The following is a 14952-nucleotide window of genomic DNA, read 5'->3' on the forward strand; positions in this document are numbered from 1 at the left end:
ATGCTCTTTAATTTGTTTCATTCTATCTTTTTGAGGTAATTGGGGCCTGGTATAAGGGGTGCTTTACCAGTGACTTATATCTCCAGACATTTGTTAATTTTAATTTTAAAAATTGAGACAGGGTTTTACTTGCTTTCCAAGTCTGGCCTTAATTGTTTTAATCAATTCTTTTGCCACAGAATCCTGAGTAGCTGGGATCGGAGGCATGTGAGATGATGCCTGGTTTTATGTTATTATTTTCCATGGCTTAAAACACGTTGTTCCAAGCCCTCCTGCATTTTGTAGTCCTTGCTACAAAATCAGATTTTATTCTGATTTTTTTTGTTGTTTCTAAATGTGATCTCATGCTTCTCTCTTGAGGCTTTTAGAATTCAATCCTTAGTCTGTATATTTGGCATTTTAATTATAATGTATTATGGATAGGTAACTTTTGAATTTTATTTGGGTTTCTAAATGCTTCATGTACCTAGATGTCTCTCTAGTTCTCAAGGTTTTGAAATTTGTCTGCTATTATTTCACTGAATAATTGATCAATGCCATTAACCACATTTCTACTTTTATAGTATTTAAGTTTAACTTCTTAATGTTGTCATTAAGTTACTGTTTATACAGATCATGGTTTCAATTTTTTTTTCTTCCTTAAAGCTCATTGTTCAATTTTATATACCTTGTCTTCAAGGCCTAAAATTCTGTCTTCTAAAGGATCTATTATTGAGATCCTCAACTAAGTTTTCTATTTGATTAAATTATTTTGATTTCAAGGAATTTTTTTTAGTTCTTTTTCAGAATTACTCTCTTTACTGAAATGTCTTTTATGTACTACAATTTCTCTTTTAGTTCATTCCTTAGATCTTTTTTAGTTCATTGATCATTTTCACAATCAATATTTTAAATTCTTTATTATGGCATTTCCTCCATTTTTACATCTAAGAAATCAGTTTGGAGGATTATAAATTTTGAGGGGCATTTTATTACCCTGTTTACTCATATTTCCTGTACTTCTATTTACTTTTGTGCATCTGCTGGAATGATTATCACTCACACTGCTATGTTACCTTAAGTGAGCTGCTTTCTCTTTACTATTTATCCCAGGTTGATTCATATACTCTCACTCAATATAACTATACTATTATATTTTCTTCCCTAGCACTTCTTTGAGTGGAAATAATAGTCACCAATAATTACATAAAATTCACAACCCAGACACACACTACAATGACTTTTAGAAAATACTCTTCACAACTCCAGTAACCCAAAAGTATAAAGTGAAATAATGCTTTAGAATAGACTGATTGATTAGGTATTAAAGAATGTAAAATTACTATTAAACTATAAGGACATGGAAAGCAAAAAAAGAAAAAAAAGGGTATGATGGAGACGGAAGTAGGTAATGCAAGAAGAAAGAGACAGACAAAAAAAGGAGACATTATTAGCATGAGAAAAGAGAAAAGGGAAAAAGAGAATAAATCTGGTTAACACTTGAAAACATTAAAAATTCCATAAAAATGGGATTAAGGAATGAATACCAAAAAATATTGAAAAATCTATCAAATTATTGCAAAAGATAATATCTGTAAACTCAGAAACTGAAAATAAAGAATATTAAGTTATTCCAATCTGAGTGATTTGAGATAGATATAGTTTGTATTTAGCCTTCCAGAGTTGGATTTCAATGGAATTTGGGAAGCTTTTACAAAATGCCCACACCTCTTCTGCTTTACCTCTTTCTCTATGAGTGGAGGTAGAAATATACCATCACACCTAAGACAAATTGAGAAGACTTCCTTCGTTTTATGGTGTGTCCTGCCACCTAATAACTTGCTATATGGTGAGTGGAAACAACTCCTAATTATCTGTGACCTAGTGTCCAGGTGTATCCCTGGTTGGAAATACAGTCTTCTGTGTCAGTTTATAGAAATTCACTAGGAAATGTCAGAACAGAACTTGCCTCACTGTGTAGATTTTAGGGTGAATGGGGATGAGCTATCAGTATCAGAGGGCCTCTGGTTGGCATGTGGGAGTTGGGGCAATTCCTTTGGCTGGAGCAAGTGGGTTGGTGGCTCTGTGTCTTGGTGCACTTCATGATGACTAACATCTATAGAGTGTGCATGTGTGGGCCTCTTCTGCAGCACACTTCTAGGGCTTGTGTGGCTTCTGATAGCCAACATGGCATGCAAATTGGAAAATCCTCACCTGGACACTCTTAGTGGTGGCCAGTGTCTGTAGGGTGTACAACTACAGGCCTCCTCTGTTGCATATGTTGTACCGTAGGCCCCTTCCTGTTGGCTACAAGGTCCCATTGTTATACATGTAGTGGGATGCCATCTGTGGTACATGTGGTACTACTGGGACCTGCATGGGTCCTTCTATTTGCTTTGGCTCACACAGATATGGAAAACAGGTGGGGCATTTGCTGCTGTACAGATTCTGTATTCTCTCAGAATGTAACTCTGTTCTAGTATACCTTATTTCCCTTTTTGGCAATTGAGGGAGAGGGTTTTAGCAACCTTCAGCTAGCAGCTATCCTTCTATACAGATTGCTTAGAAGGTTTCAAAGAGATTCTCTATGACAATATTTGCAGCTATCTGTACATGACATCTAGTTGCATAGATTTCATTCCTTTTTGCAAAGTGAAATTAAACAACGTCTACAAAATTATTGCCCACCACAAATTTCCACTACCAATCTGAGATAAACTATGTACTTCTTACTCACTAAATAGCTTTGTAGCTCTTAGCATGGGTTAATTTGGCCTGAGTTTCTTTTCTACTGTTGCTTCTGATTTAAGCTTGTCATCTTTTCCTCCCTCTCTTTCTTCCTTTGTTACCCTTCCCCCATGAACCACCATGGTTAGAGTTAAGGATTAACAAACTCTTTACTGTTTCCTATTCCAGTAACCAGAATTTACAAGTCCATCCATGTCTCTGACTGTCCAATATTGTGTGCATTCATTTTGTCACTCACAACTCTGATTAGCTGTTTTTGTACTCCTTTGGTTTCAGACTGACGACAACCAACATTTTATACTTAGTTATGCTCTGCTATTTTTGCTACTCCTATGAATTCTGAAAAGGAGAATCTTTCAACATTTTTAGTCATAGTTTGACATAATACTTTATTTTATTTATTTATTTTTATGTGGTGCTGAGGATTGAGCCCAGCACCTCACATGTGCTAGGTGAGTACTGTACCATTGAGCCACAGCCCCAGCTCTATTTCAACATTTTAAAGATAGTTTAGAAATATCAAAAAAAATTGGAGAATAAAGTAACAAACACAATTACATATGACTTAGAGTAAATAAAATTGTAACATTTGATTATTTTGGCTTACTAAGGTCCATTTTCTAGTACTATCATGAAATATCTGAAGCTGGGTAATTATTTCAAAAAGAGGTTCATTTAGCCCATAATTCTGGAGTTTCAAGGGTTAGGGTTAGGGTTAAGGTTAGGGGAGGAGCCAATATAGACTGGATTCTTGTGAAAACCTTATGCAAATGAAATCACAGTGGTAGGAGCATGCATAAGAGGAAATAGATCATATCACTGAATAGGAAGATAGCACAGACACAGGCCTGCTCTTTTTAGAACAACCTTCTCAGAAGAGCTGATTCATGGTACTATAGGAATTATCTGATTCCAAGGGGAGAAACGCCAGTGAACTCTCAAGATTCCACCTCTTGAAGTTTTTACCACTTCTTAACTATACCACACTGTGGACCAAGTTTCCAACATTTGGAACCTTGGAAGACACACTCAAACCATAGCATAGAGTTTATATTTCTATGTATAAAAGAAACAAAACAATAGCAGTTTGTCTTGAGTTCCTTTTTGTTTATAATAGTTCTAATCCCATTAACTACTCATGTACCCATCCATCTAAGGGAAAATCAATAAAATTAATTTGTTCTGATTTGTAGTACATTTTTGTCCTTTAAGATGTTACATTATTACTATTTTATAGTATTATTTAATATTTAATTATTTAAATATTTAATTTAATTATTTATTATTTAATTATTATTTAATATTTCTATTTAATTTTGGGAAAATGACACTTGACATCAAGTCTGTCCTGTTAAAATTTAAGTGGATAATATTATTGGGTATAGGTACAACATTCTACAGTAGAACTCTATAATTTATTAATATTGGTTATTTGAAACTATATGCCAATAAGTAACTCCTCATTTCCCTCTCCTCCAAATGTCTGGCAACCTCTATTTTATGATCAGTATTTTAGATACCTAATAGAAATGAAATCATATAGATATTTGTTTTTCTGTGTCTGGCTTACTTAGCTTAATGTTCTCAATATTCATCCAAAATGTTGCAAATTGCAAAATGTTCTTTTTTCAAGTTTTTAAGTACGCATAGTATTACCATGTAAACATATACAATATTTGCTTCATCTATTCAACTCTATTATTATTATTATCATATATTTTGGTACTGGGAATTGAAACCAAGGTCACTTAGCCACTGATTCACACCCCCGGTGCTTTTTATTTTATTTTTTATTTTGAGACAGGGTCTCACTAAGTTGCTTAGGGCCTCACTCAGTTGCTCATGCTGTCCTAAGATTTGTGAACCTTCCACCTCAGGCTGCTGAGTCACTCAGATTATAGAAATTGGCCAATGTACCTGGCTCTACCCACATATTGATTGAAATGTATTTTTTTTCATATTTCTGCTGTAATTAACCAAAGACAACAGTTTTCATTTTGCCATTTTGTTTTCAATTTGGAGAAATATATAGAAGTTTGTCTGATTATACATTTATATTATATTATTTTAATTTGTTGTTTTTAGACATACATGATAGTAGGATGTTTGTTGACATTTATACATTCATGGAGAGCAACTTATTCCAATTAATGTCCCATTTTATGGTTGTACATAATGTGGAGTTACACTGGTCATGTATTTATATATGAGCATAGGAAAGTTATATACAACTCATTCCACCATCTTTCATATTCCCATCCTCCCGTTTTTCCCTTCATTCCCAATTGTTGAATCCAATGATCTTTGATACTTCCCCTCCCTACCTACCCTTATTATGGGTTAGCATCAACATATCGAGAGAACATTCAGCCTTTGATTTTTTGGGAACTGGCTTATTTCACTTAGAATGTTATTCTCCATTTCCATCCACTTACTGGCAACCTAAAAGACTTAAAATCTGCATACTACAGTGAGGCAGCCATATCAATGTGTATGGCACCTCACTTCACAACAGCCAAGTTATGGAACCAATCCAGGTGTCCATCAACAGAAAATGGCTAAATAAAATGTGTTATATATACAAAATGGAATATTACTCAGGCATAAATAAGAATGAAATCATGGCATTTTCAAGTAAGTGAGCATGGCAAATATTTCCTTTTCTTTTTATTCTTTAGTTTTTTAAAATCATTTTTTAATTTGCTGTTCACTGTATAAGTCTTTTACCTTACCTCCTCAGTTTATTCACAGGTATGTAGGTTCTTTTAAATTTCTGATGTTATTATTTTTTTTTCTTTTCTCCATTTTGTCTCTCTGAAGATTTGTTAGTTTTCCTTATCTTTCAAAACAATAGTTTTACTGATTTTTATTTTTCTACTTTCTACTTTATTTATTTTTATACTAGTGATTTTACTTCATTTACTCTGATAATTTTGAATTTAGTTTGTTATTTTTTTTCAGTTCTTCAAATTAGGTTAGTCAGCTTTTTGAAATCATTCTTCTTTAACTGATAGTCTTCATCACTATGAACTTTTATCTGATATTGCTTTTGCCAAATCTCATAAACTTTGGTATATTGTGCTCTCCTTTTCATTTGTTTTGAGGTGTTTTCTAATTTTCTTTTGAAAATTTTTGGACTCAATAATGACAAAAGAGAATATTTCCATACACCTGTGAATTTTTCAGTTTTCCATATACTATTGAATTTAGTTTAATTAATTACATTTCAGTTATAAAAGATATCTAGTATACTTTACGTAGTTCCAATTTTGTTTTGTGACTTACCATATGATCTATCATGGAGAAAGATAACTGCATGCTTGAAAACAATGTATACTCTATATCTGATATATGTTTTTCAGGTTCATATTGCCAATAGAGTGTATAGTCCTCTCTGTCCTAAGTGGTCTTCATTCTGAATGTTATGTCCTTTCCAGAAGAAAAGGAATTAAAATAGCCTAATATTAATTTATGTGTTGCTGTCTACTTTTACTTCCATTCTGTCAATAATTTTTTAAATATATCTAGACATCATGATTTGGGGTGTATGTATAATTCTGGTAGATTGATATTCTTATTAATAAATAATTTATTACTTTGCATTTTCTGACTATTTTTAGTTGAATTTTGTTTTTGTTCTGATATAAGTTGTGTATCTAAGCTCTCTTTTGATTTTCGTTTGCATCACATATACTTTCTCATTTCTTCATATCCAACTAATATGCATTGTTAAACCTAAATAAGTTTATCATACATAAAATATACTTGGGTCTTGTTTTTTGTTTGTATTTTTGTAGTTTTTTGGTTTGTTATCCATTCAATCATACTTTGTATTTTGAGTGTAAAGTTTTAATGAATTTGCATAAAAGTAATCATTGATAAGAAAAAATTCACTAATGTCATGTTTGGTAGTTGTTTATTGGTTGTCATCGTTTTTTTAAAATATCCATCTGTTCTATTTTGTTGATATTTTATTGTTTTTATTTTATTAAATTCCCTTTTGATTTTATAATATGTATGATATTCTTGTATGAATGTGATTACCTTGAAAATTACTTAAAATATCTTACAGGTATAATAGTCTATTTTAAACTGATGGCAGCATCAAAAAATCTGTACTGCAATTGCTCTCTCACATTTTTAAAAGATTTTTGTTATGTTTTTAGTTATATAGTGACAGTAGAATCTATTCTGACATATTTATACACTCATGGACTATATCTTGTTCTAGTTAGGAGTTCTGTCTTGTAGATGTACACAATGTTGAGATTCACTGTGGTGTATATGCACACAGTGAACACACATATGGGGAAGTTATTTGTACAATTAATATCTATTAATTATGTTTGTCATATGAAATACTTTTAAATTATAGTTATTTTAATATTATATATTTTAACTCTTTTATAATATTTATTTTTTAGAGGTAGTTGGACACAATACCTTTATTTTGTTTATTTATTTTTATGTGGTGCTGAGGATGGAAGCCAAGGCCCCACACATGCTAGATGAGCACTCTACCACTGAGCCACAATCCCAGCCCCTATTTTAACTCTTAATCTGGGATTAATTGTGATTTACTGGTGCATTACAATACTATTGTATTCTGTATGTCTTTGCATTTACTTTTATAAATGAGAATTTTATACTTTATTTTTATATCACATTGTGGCACTGGATGGGCAAACCAACACCTTTCCTCCTCTGGGTGAGGCTATGAATTAAGGTCTTTGTTTGATTATATGTTGGTGTGTTAGAACAGGTACTTCATCAAGAAAAGTGTCCTGAATCTTCCTACTGGATTTGGTGTTTGTTTTTGCAATATCCTCAAGCAGAGAAGCCTTTACATTTCTGAATTAAGAAAATGGTAATTGGTAAATGAATTGTTGCTGAATCAGTGTGTTTGAATAGAGAATGGTTGAAGTCTTCCTCCTCTGCTTGAAACCTTTCTGATGTCAGCTCTAACTATGTATGTTTTAAAAATCTATATAAATGTTATTGCATCATTTGCATTGTTTTGCTGTTTGTTATTATCAAATTGGAATTATGTTTCTTAGATCTATTAATGATAACAAATTAAATCAAATTCATCCATTCAACTATTTGGTAAGAAAAAAAATATTGGAATATCATGTATTCTTACTCTATTGTGGGCATTTAGTATGGTTTTTTTTTTGCCATTATAAACAATGACTACCATTTGTCTGCATGTTTCCTGGATATATCCAATACCAGAGAGTAAACATTGAGTCTGATTAGTGGATAACATAGTATGTTCAGCTTCAACTTGACTAAGCATTTATGTATTAATTCAAATAAGTTTCACTGATTTTCACTATCACCAATATGTCTTCTCTCACATCTTTAACAAAACATGATATTGACAAACATTTTTTATTAAAATATTTTTTCAGTTAAATATATAACATAATATTGCTTAATGTTATGCTTCTCTGATTATTACTGTAATTTCAATTCATCTTAAACTACTATTATTGGCACAAAAGGTTCTACTATTTAATATTTGCTATGAACTCTTCTAAGAACTTTTGTATATTAACTAAATTCCCACAAATTTCTATAAGGTATTTATGATTTTAATTGCCAATACAAAGATGGAGGAACTTAGACACAGTAAAGTTAAATAACCAGTAGAATATTATATATCCAACATGTGGAGTTAAGCATGTCCATATATTTATCATATTTTGTCTTTTTATTGAATTTATTATTATTATTATTATTATTATATTATTATATAATTATATACTATTATTTTTTTTTCTATCAGGCTGCTTGTCTTATTTTTATAGATTTTGGGGATTTACATATTTTAGGAATACCTTTCTTTATATGTAATAACTTTATTAGCCAGTTTCTGAGGAAATCCTATTAAAATTTCTCATGATTATTAATTTTCCCGTCTTAAAATCCAGTCAGTTTCACTTCATAAATTTTTCATTCATTTATTTATTTTTACATTACAATTCTTAAAAAATTTTGAGACTATATTTTATTACTTACAAGTTCTTTTTTTAAATACTATTTTATTCCTTTTCATTATTTTTCTTTTACTGCTATATCATCTTCATGTATTTATATTATCCTTTTACTTTAAACTATATTTCAGTTGATATGTTTTCAAAAATAGAGATTGTCCAATAAATTATTGCCATCTTTCATTTTGCTTTATTACTGGCATTCCAGTTAGGCAATTATATATTCCAGCCCTGTTGATATCAGTCCCAGCTATATGACTTTCATTGGCCAAAAAATGTAAAGAGAAGTGATGTGTGACCCTTCAAAGTAGAGGCTTTAAAAGTGTCATAAAATAGTTTCTCTATTTTCTTCTTTCTTTTAATATGACATTACAAACATCATAGAAAGAGGTTTTTCTATTGTCTGGTTCTTGGTTGGAAAACAAATGCAACAGAATTGAAGGGAATTCCCAAAGATGTGTAACATGTATGAGAAATCAATTTAGTTACTGGAAGTTGTTAAGATTTTTGAAGTCATTTTTAAATTGCAGATTAATACAGCCTAGCATGGTTGATTATAATCTTACATTTAGAAGAAAGCAAGCCTTGCAACTCTAGCTCCAGTTTACCAATGTTAACATTTAGGTATGTATTTATTTATGACACTGAGAAGATTTTCCTTTCTTGATTTCAAGTAAAATAATGCACTCAAATGTTTTTAGGTTATATTTTGCTATGTAATTGCAGTGGAAATGCAGAGTTCTCTCATTAATTGAGATTATCATGCTCATCCAGAAATCACATAGGATAGTTAAAATTGTTGGCCTTTGAGACAAAATATGTTACTGTGTTGATTAAGATTATTTTTTGAGATTTTGATTTTATGAAATTCTGATAGCATTATAGTATTATCAATGCATGCATAATGAATTTCAATTCACATTTCATACATTTTTTCCAGGTTCTCATTTATTTTTTGAAACAGTAGAGGACTGACAGGTATGGTGGCACACTCTTGTAATCTCAGCAACTCAGAAGCTAAGGCTGGAGTATGGCAACGTTGACGCTAGCTTAGCACAGTAATGAAATCCTGTCTCAAAATAATTTTAAAAAATAGGTAAATAAATAGAAGATCTGGGAATGTAACTCAGTGGTAAAATGCCCCTGTGTTCAATCTCTAGTAAACACACACACACACACACACACAGAGAGAGAGAGAGAGAGAGAGAGAGAGAGAGCAGAGTAGCAATAATTGATCCCAAATACAGAGATGTTATTTGAAAATTTTTTAGCTTTTCAAACCAAATAAAGTTTATCTTTCAGAACATTTTCTAACTTTACCCCAAAAATATAACAATGAACCCAATATTAGGAGGTTAATTTTTTCTCTAGTCATTATAGAAACATTTATAGAAAACAGTGACTAGGAGGAAGTTATATGCTTGGATTCTTCCTCATGCTCACACATTTAATAAGTAATTTGTTACTTCACGCAGAAATTATGAGCTTGAGCTCAAGGTAAAAATGAGAGTTTGTATATATTTATGGGGAAAATATAAGTGTGTGTGTGTGTGTGCACATGCAAACACACTTTACTGAATCCAGAGCTAGCTCAGCATGTTCATTTTATAGGTTTCATCAAAAGCTTATTTGTCAAAAATGTCAGCAAAGCAGGTAGTGTGATGGATGCAGCAAAACTTGTGAGACATTGAAATTATCTTGTTATGCCCCAAATTCTCTATCTCTGGGAGCTGGTGCCTGAGCTCAAGGTTTGACTGATACAGCTGCACACTTTCACAGGTAGTGTCCTATAGCCAGGTGTTACCATAGCAACTGAGCCATCTTGACCTGCATCTTTGCACAGGCAGTTAGTTCCCAGCACACATTCATCCATGAGGGAATCAGAAGCCATGGCTCAAGTGTCTGCTGTTCCTGTGTGTGCATGTGTGTGTGTGTGTGTGTGTGTAAACACACATATGCATGCTTGCATATCTATCAATATCATAGGTACACACACATAAGAACATAGATATGAAGATATTTAAATTGTGTAAGGATATAGGCCTATGTAATAAAAGAATTATGATGCTTCAGTTTAAACACTGCTAATAAATTTTAGCATTATAAATCCTAGTATGGTGAGTCAAACTCAACCACACTAATTTGGCATGATTATCATAATCAAAGTTTTAATATAATACTTAATTTTTACAAATGGACTAATTTGTATTTACAATACATATACAAGTGTAAATGATGGCCTTCTAATGCACAAACTACAGAAATGCAAACACAACTATTATTCATTCATAAGGAATTAACTAAATGTCCCTCATTGGGTCAAAATTCATGTATTTATTCATAGGAATACCTGAAAAATAAAATTTGGTAAAACCCAGTGTTTTCTGATTATATCCACAAAATAATTTCTAATGGTCATTGGAAAAAGAAAAATGACCACAATCTTTTTTAGAGGATACATGAAACTGCACATACTACTTTTTTCTGCACATAGAAATGTGAACACTTCAGACATCTATTTAAAATTTACCTTGCTCTTTAGAGAAACTGTGAATCTAAGAGTAATTTAGTATGATTAACATTTTGGTTTAAATTTAGTATTCTTTGAAAATAAGGATATAAGAAGATAGCATAATTAATACATTTTTTTTTACTTTTTTAAATACCAAGAAAAATCTAAATGTTTTATTTTTATCAATTAGTTTTAAAATTGGTTGTCAGTGAACAAAGCTCTTTTAGTTGAGCATACGTAAAATCAAGTGGCTGAAAACATTGAAAATATTGAAACAACTTTAAAGATTGTTTTATTTTATTGTGGAGAATAAAACACACCAGTTTCAAGGTTTTATACATAGCACATAGATCATGAAGTCCAAACCTTACATTTTACTATGCCTGCCCTTTCAAGGGAAAAGGCACAGAGAGGTGGAGAAGCTGTACTGATAGGGTAATATTCATTTGAAACCCCTTGGCACTTACTTCTGAAAGGGAACCTGAGAATGCCTTAGAAAACAAATCTTCTCACAATGGAATAAATACTTATTTGAGAGGGATGTCACATAAAATGGTATGTTTATTTTCACCAAAATTGGATGCTCCCTATCAGGCTCCATATCATGATCACTTGACTCTTTTAAAATAAGCAAAAAAGAGTAGAGTGCTTTCTATTTCCTTAAGGGTTTTGGTTTTGAATCATTCTTTTGAACATTTGGAATTTATTAATGTTGTCTTTCAACAATATTCACTGAGTTAGCAATGATTGGGAGAGTCTGCATGCATCCTTGCTGTACAACAGCATCCTAATGAGATATAGTTATTGTGTTAAACATTTTTTCTTTCTACCACTAGGGGTAATAATTATTTCCATACTGAGGGATTAAGCAGTTTAACAATCATATATGCTAGAAAATAGAATCAAAGGGATGATCAGCTCCTTTCTAACTTGTAAGGTTTACTCAACCTACATTTGCATAAATAAAAGGAACATTTGAGACACTTCCAAAGATTAAAAAAAGTCAACTTATGTGATTTAATTCCTAAAACAAAACCAAAAGAGACAATATTTTGCTATTCAAAATAATATAAAACACCATATCTCTATTTTTTAAGTAAAAATCATCTGTGGGCTTATCCTATGGATTTAAAGTTTCTGATATCATTGAAAATGACTTTAAGACTATAAAATCAGAGAGATGAGTGTATTGTGGGGAAGGTTGAAAGTTCATAGATATGTCTAGATATACCAACAGAGGAAAAGGTAAATTTTTTATACTTGAATTAAAAAAAAAAACTATTAAAATATATATGGATATATGGCAGACAACACCCTAGGTAAGCCTCAAGATTCTGATACCAGCTTAGAGTTTGGCATTTTGAGTACTGAAGAGTCGCATCTTTGCCAGAGTCTGGCTGGGCACAATCAGGAGCCACTTGTCAAAAGAAACTAACTTTATTTTTAGAACCACACATGTCAAACAAAACAGCCTCTCAGGAAAAACCCTCAGAGCCCCAACTGCCACCACCGGCTTTCCACAAGCCTCTCTCTCTAACCCACAATCCTCCTGCTCTTGAGGCCGATTGGCTGGGTCACGTGGGCAGAGCCAAAAATCCCCCAATGAGCAGCTCCGTGATCTGAAAGGGCAGGGAAACAGCCCAATGAGCATCACCGCAGAGGAGCCATTCAGCTAGATGTTGCTGGGGCTGCTGTGAGCCAATCATCAGCCGGAAGCTGGAAGTTTGCTGGCAGCTGGAAGTTTGCTGGGGCCGCTTCGGCTGTGGCTCTCAACATCTCCCCCTCTCTGTTTAAACAACAAACATGTGGCTTAGGGACTGTGCCTGCCTTAGGTTGTCCAATAGTACATATGGTCCTTAGGTTGGTACCATTGCAATTGGATCTTACCCGTCACTGACTACCGGTCCAGTATACAGCCACACCTGTGGAGAGGTCTTTGTACCAGCGGGGGGGGTGAGGTTCTTTGCCTCACCTCTGTTGGCCCCCAAATTTTAGCTGGACGATCATGACAAGCAGAAGGGAGGAAGATACACCAAGCCACTTGACAGCTCCTTTTGGAAAAATTGTACCACCAATGACATCATCAGCAAAAATACCCCAACACTACCACAAGTTGCTGCACCAACAGATAGTTCACAATGCATACAGGTGAGCTCACAATGTGTCCAGGCAAGTTCTACAAGCAGTTCAGTGATGGCTATTGTAGAAGCTGTAGATTGGTTTTATCTTTGACTTCACCAGCACTGGGATGAAGATAGGAATTCTGGCAATAATGGCTAAAGAAAAAATTATGTAACATTACAGAAGGCACTAAAAGAAAACAATTTTCTTAACAATTTACATTGTCTTCACCGGCACTGGGATGAAGATAGGAATTCTGGCAATAATGGCTAAAGAAAAAATTATGTAACATTACAGAAGGCACTAAAAGAAAACAATTTTCTTAACAATTTACATTATCTTTAAGAGAATTTTTAAATATAATGAAAAGGAAAGGTGAAAGTAAACAAACAGATCTGTTAACCTTCTTTTTTGTTTACATATTAAAACAATCCTCAACAGTTGTTTACCAAATTTAAATTAAACCATATAAATCACGTGAAAAAAAAATATTTGGATCCATTTTATCATGAGCGCTCATCATATATGATATATGGACATACGTACATTCAAACATATAACACAAAACACAAGTGTGCACACATAATATAATACATACAACACATAACATTATAGTAAAGGCCTTATAACTTTTTACAGGTGAAATCTCCATTGCAATGTTTAAAAACTCTATAGTCAAAAAATAGAACTGATCAGCAAAATATTAACCTAGGTCTGTATGAGCTCAAAAAACAAAATAGAACTTCATGATATGGCAAAGGGCAATAATAAAATAGATACTGAAAAAAGCATCCTGGTTCTGTTGCAGATGTAAGAATAGCCAAACTGGAGTTTTGGATATCAGTTGTTATGGATTTGAGCCAAATCATCTTCTTTTTGGTCTGTAGAAATCGCTTTAGTTAATCTTTCTGGAATCCAAATCGGCTGCTGTTCTCCCTGTGGAAACACATAAACAGACCCCCGACTCCAGACAATCACTGGGTCAGGACCTTGGTTAATCTCTCTGGAATCCAAATCGGCTGCTGTTCTCCCTGTGGAAACACACAAACAGACCCCCGACTCCAGACAATTACTGGGTCAGGACCTTTCCATTGTCCTGTTAGAATATCCTTCCAAAGTACCTTGGGCTTATGCACATTTTTTGGACACATATGCCTTTCCGCAGCACTAAGTCCTGATGAATCCAAATTTAAAAAGTTTAGAGTAAAAAGGGTTATTTTAAGTTTATCTTTGGGGAATATATACCCCTTCCCAATTCCTTCTTTTTGCTTTAATAAGTACATTTTAATAGTTTGATGAGCTCTTTCAACTATGCCTTGTCCCTGTGGATTGTATGGGATTCCTGTTATATGAGTAATGCCAAATGTTGAGCAAAATTGTTTAAAAGAGGTAGAAGTATAACCAGGGACATTATCTGTTTTTAACTGTTTTGGAACACCCACAGTGGGAAAATTTTGTAAGCAATGAGCTATAACATCTTTAGTTTTTTCTCCGGCATGAAGGGAGCCCATCAAAAATCCAGAAGAAGTATCAACTGTAACATGCAAATATTTTAATTTTCCAAATTCTGGCAAGTGTGTGACGTCCATCTGC

This window comes from Marmota monax, unplaced genomic scaffold (assembly GCF_021218885.2).
Source record: "Marmota monax isolate L192 unplaced genomic scaffold, Marmota_monax_Labrador192_F-V1.1 WCK01_AAM20220418_F8-fsc00050, whole genome shotgun sequence".
In the NCBI taxonomy this organism is placed as follows: Eukaryota; Metazoa; Chordata; class Mammalia; order Rodentia; family Sciuridae; genus Marmota; species Marmota monax.